Source organism: Cynara cardunculus (genome assembly GCF_001531365.2).
Source record: "Cynara cardunculus var. scolymus isolate 2C chromosome LG 17, CcrdV1, whole genome shotgun sequence".
In the NCBI taxonomy this organism is placed as follows: domain Eukaryota; kingdom Viridiplantae; phylum Streptophyta; class Magnoliopsida; order Asterales; family Asteraceae; genus Cynara; species Cynara cardunculus.
In genome coordinates, this window is record NC_037544.1 from 14,523,717 (window position 1) to 14,529,756 (window position 6,040).

The following is a 6,040-nucleotide window of genomic DNA, read 5'->3' on the forward strand; positions in this document are numbered from 1 at the left end:
AGGCCAATCTTTCTATAAGATTGAAAACAATTTCATACGTTGAAATTGGCTGTTATCTTCCCATTCCCTTAATCTGAAAAGATTAAACAAGTGGATTTGAAAAGATCTACTTACTATTTCTTGAATTGACGGCTTACGCGGAACATTTCATTCATTCTTGTGTATGATGGAATGATTCTCATTTCATCATAAGGGGGAGTATGTAATAATGAATGAAATATCTAATTTCGAACATTATAAAGGGGAATATGATGTAAAGATCAAGGGGGAGTAACTTCAAATTTGGCAAAAGACTCAAAAGGAGTGCGACTAGAGAAGATTACGAAGATTATTTCGATGCTACAATATCTGAGAGTTGTTGAATGTGAAGATCATCATTTCAACAGTTTACTGATAGAGACTTCGCGTCATAAAAGAATGTTTATGATCTTATCTGAAGAAATTCATTATTGGGGAGAATGTTTAAAATTTGTTCGTTATTGTTTCTGTTCTACATTGTCAAAAAAAGAAGATCATCGCAGTTCTACATTCGAGGGGGAGAATGCTAGAAGATCTTTCTCAACAAATGATTACCTGAAGATTTCAAGTTGGATATTATTTTTTGAAGAAGACATAGTGTGTTTAAAGTTTCAAAGTTCAAACGGGACTCAAAGCGCGGAACTTCTTTCAAGTCTGAATACAAAGGGGGAGAATGTTAGGACTGAAAATTAGTGTAAAATTGTATTCGTCTTGAAATATATAATTGTCTATAATTGTATAAAGTCACCGTGTTTGACTTTTCTTAGATGTTTGACTTTGACTATGTGATTTCTTGTTTGACCCTATAAATAGGGTGATATCTTGTATTTTTGATTAGGAGAGCTCATTTGTAAAATTTCTATACGTATTAGTAAAGTTGACCAAGTTGACATATCCTCTCAACTCTGTTCTCATGTTCTTATTAGAAAATCATAGATCTGCCACGGATTCTTGAGCTTTATTGAAGATTGATCAACATATTGGGACAACAGAGATCATCTTCAGAGTGATGCTCTAGTTCTGGTTCTGAAGACACATAAGAAATAGAAGGTGAAGTAACATGAGTTTCAGAAAGAGTTGTACCTTTAGCATTGGAGACTTCATGTTCTTCATCGACTCTTGTTGAACCTCTCTCTCAGTGATTTGATGATAATCCCTTTTCACTTATACGTTGTATTTATGTTTCTTTCTTTTCAATTCCAACGATCTTTGTAACACCCAACTTACTAAAAGCCCCTTTTAGTTGCTAAGCATGTCTAAATAAATTAATATAGTATTTTAAGGATTAGTACTTACTTAAGTTAGAACGGAATATGGAGAGGCATAAATTTTATATTTAAGCCTCTTATACCTCAATTATGAGATCTGGCAAGTTTCGTGCGAAACGGAGTTGAAACGACCAAGATACGCATGAAGGACTAAATCTGCCAACTGTGTCAAATTAGGTTGACTTGTTGACCAAATTAGTACAAAAACGAGATTTTTACCCCTTTAATGGTATTTTTCACTCCAGATCGTTCACACACACTAGAAGGTGCAATTTATACCCATTTAGGGCTAATCCTTCAATCCTTGATGATCCACGATAGATTCTTGAAGATTTAGTATTAATCAACAAAGGTATGCTTCTAATTACAAGTTTATTTGAAGTAGAAGACTTAAATTAGAGACTAGGTTCTGTATTTGAAAGATTTTAAAAGGTAATGTTGATTAATGTGTGGATTTGAAGCTAGATTGGGTAAATCGGTAACATGCAGTGATTTGTTAAGCTGGATTTTGACAACTTTGAGCTGTTGTGTTGTAAATAGCATAACAAATCACAGAAAAATCGTAAAAATGTGAGGTCAGTTTCATTAGAAAGCTTTAAGAGAATAATTTATTTAGTATTTTCAGGACAACGGCTAAATCTGGGTCTAAGTATGGTAAATCAGGGGTTGATCAGGGGGCTATACAAGAAAGTATAATAGGATAATCAAGATTTAAAGTGTATAACTCGAGGTTGGAATATAGCTGGTTTCTAATACTTGAAATATTTACTCCAGGGGTTGTTTTTAAGACTGTTTAGAGCCTCTAAAGGTGTCCTGCTATTATTGATCGGAATTGGTTATTACAACATTCGGTTGTTTTTATAAAGCATTGTGAGTTTATACCGAACTTATACTTATATATAGTATATGTATATGAACCCTTACTGAGAAGATGATTTTACATGCGTGACTCTGTAAGGTGAATTTTTTCTAATTCTGTTTGGTAATACTTAATTCTTATACTTGTGGTTGAGTCCGGATCCGAGACTGTTTATTTGGCTATTTTTTTGATAAACCATGATCAATGGGTATTACTTCGTGTGATAGGCCGTAGCATGGTGTATGTCCACGTATCCCAAGGAGAGGGAGGTTGGGTGTGGCATACCGGTTGTCGTATTCACGTATCCCGATTGGTAAGGAGCCGGGTGTGAATACCTTGCACGGGCCCTGTAGACGAAGAGGGGTGTGGTGCATATGTTTATTTTGGTAGTGAAACCTTTGGTGTTGGATACATTTTAGTGCTGCAGTTGATCTTAACTATCCTAAAAAGTCTTAATAGACACTGAATGTTATGGATAAGAGATTCAAGTAGATCAGAGCCTCTGTGGTCTAGACCAGAGCCTCTGGTTGTGTTGCGCTCCGGACTCTGTCCTTCGGGACCAGAGGCCCGCTGCTGCGCTCTGGACTCCAAGTTCTTTGGGACAGAGGCCCGCTGGACGTCCAAAGCCTCTGTGGGATGGACCAGAGCCTCTGGTTGTATAGACCAGAGCCTCTGGTTGTATTATGCTATGGATTCCAAGTCCTTTGGGACAGAGGCCGCTGTACGTCTAGAGCCTCTGTGGGATAGACCAGAGCCTCTGGTTGTACTGTGCTCTGGGCGAGATTCTATCAGATTAAATTCGAGTTAACGGTTTAATTCATAAATGAATGATTCGTTCTGTTCTGTTTCGGCTATGACTTGCATTGTTCTTTTAATATATATATATATATATATATAATTATAAGCTTTGGTATAATCTCACTAAGCCTTGTCGCTTATTCTGTTAGAATAAATTTTCCTTTCAGGAGGGTCGGTAGCGGTCCAAGGGAAGGATAAGACAGTTTAGATCTGCTTGTAGGATTTCAGATCCTGGACATCTTTTTGGGTACTCATTGCGCTTATATCGTTTTGAGTTGTATCTAGGTATATAATACTTTTGGGTAGATGTAATTGTATTTTTGGATCCGAATTATAGTACTGAAAATCGTCGATTGCAGACTATGTTATTTTATTTTGGAGGAAATTTGTAATATATATATATATATATATATATATATCCCGTATTTGCTTGGAGATTGTTTTATGGAAAATCTTTTGGATAAATAGTTTCTTTTATTAAGAATTAGCGTAACCGGTGTTACAATCTTCACTGAGTATGTTCAGTGATCGCTGAAGAACTTGCATTGTAAATCTATCAGGGACAACAATACTTCAAGAAGACAACACTCACACCAAAGAACCTTCAGCAAACGTCGAAGACTGAAACTGAAGATTAGAGACTGGCGAGTACGTGATCTGAAGCGGTATTCAATGATTACAAGTCTGTCTACATATGTGTGAAGACTGCTCAAGCTTCAGCAAATGATGAAGAGACCTTCAGGTCATTCCAGCATTCAGCGATCAAAGGAAGCTTGCTTAGCACGATTGTTGTTGTCTTGTCCTTACAAACACAAAGAACAAAACCATACCCTTACAAAAGTTAGTACGGTACGGAGCCGACTAGTCGACTCTATTGTCGACCAACTTTAGATAAGTCTGCTCATGAATAGTGCTTTTTGTACTATTCATTGTAGCAAAGGACAAGCCTTCCTCTTAAGGCTTGACAAGCACTCTAACCCTACCATATTGCATTAAATGAACATTTAATGCACTGGGTAAAAATAAAAGTGTTTTTTCAACATGCAGAGTGCGCGCAACTCACTCTCTAACCTTAATTCTTACTTCAAGCATTTTCTAGCTTAAGTAAAGGATCTTCTCTATGACATTTCTTTTCTTGTATTTGCTAAGATTTCGTGTATAACTAAAGATTGTTTAGATTGGTTTTTATCACCTTATCATTCCGCAAACAATCTTGTAAAATCTGTATTAATCTTTTTTATCAATATATATTTTAAATTTGAAAATATTGTGTTCATATTCACCCCCTCTACAAAACAATTTTACTATTCTTGTAGACCCTCAAGGGACCAACAAGTGGTATCAGACCAGTGTTTTCTCTCTCTCTCTCTCTCTCTCTCTCTCTCTCTCTTTCTGTTTAGCTGTTTTCAATATTAGTTTATCTCATTTCTTAGATAATTTTACCGCTTACAAATGGCTTTACAAATTACAAACATACACACACACAAGATAATGGCTCTCTTGCCAAACCTTCCCGGTATGTCCGTGACAATTTTGGTCTCCTGGAAGAACCGGATGTCCCTCTTTCTGGAAGGTGTGGATCCTGAAATTCCACATTATATAGAAAATGGACCATATATTCCATTTGCTATTGCTCCGGTTGTTCTAGCAACAACTACGATTGCCGCGATTCCTGAACGAAAGATTCCAAAGCTCCCACATCAATGGAGCGATGAAGACAAGGAGAAAATAGCTATAGACATGTGTGCTCAGTCTATAATAGCTATGTCTCTTCCTGATGAGATTTATCACTCAGTGATAAAACTCAAAACTTCTAAATCCATGTGGAACACACTTTGTGTCCAATATGAAGGAACCACTCAGATTCAAGAGACCAGAAAGATCAATCTAGTAAGACAGTATGAAAGTTTTCTCTGTGGAAAGTCTGAGACGCTGTCTGAAGTACATCAAAGATTTAATTGCCTTCTTATTGATCTTAGGGCTGTCGGCAGAGAATATTCTAATTTTGAAACTTTAACCAAGTTTCTAGAATGCCTTCGTGAGTCTTGGGTGTAACAACCCCCAAATCCACACATTGCATATAACATATATTTCATACATAGAATACATGTTTTCACCACAAAGGTCCATAATACAAGAGTCTATAATGTGAAATACATAACTCAAAAATTCAAAAAGTACATGCTCTTGTATCATAGCATCTATGCTCCAAAACATAGCTAATTAAGATCTTCACACAGCTAAGCACATAGGGAAGTAATTCATATAATGCTCTTTCCCTTATTATCATTACCTGCACACATATTTTTGAAAACACAWAATGAGGGTTAGACATGTATGTCTAGTGAGGTTCCCTTTTTATGTAATGCAGGGTAAAGATCACCAAAACATTAATTTCAAATAATTCATTCCATGTAGTAAAGGCTGAAAATCATATTCTGTCTCAAAAGACTTTTAATCAAAATTAATTACCATAGGCCATATTTTCCCGCAACCATAACATCAATACTATTATTTCTAGTAAGAACAACATCTCTGAATCCTTAAATCACCAAGAAGTGAGAACTACAATCTGTTGTAATCTTAAAAGATATAATAGCAATAGTTATACCATGCACACACAACGACCATCCTTATTACATCCATAATTTTCCCTTTATAGCAACAGCTATCCATCGCACACAACGACCATCCTTATTTCCCCTGAAAATCTTATGAACTATTTCATCCAATGACAAGCTGCAGKCATAACTRTCAGAGTGAACCTCGTTCATAGTTTTAACCAAAATCTATAGACTATTTCATCCAATGACGGACCGCAGTCATATACGACAGAATGAACCTCATCCATAGTTTAACCAAAATCTTATAGAATATTTCATCCAATGATGGAACAAAGTTATATACGTCAGAGTGAACTTCTAGTTGGCCATTTAGAATTTTGAAGAGAAGGAGTAATGTTTTGACGAGAAAGAAGATAAAAATTGAGAGATTTTTGAATGATCGTTTTGATTGGAAAATCAATCAATTAGCTCTGATACCAATTGTTGATCCCAGATCTCTCAATAACACTAATAATCTAGTTAAGAATAACCAA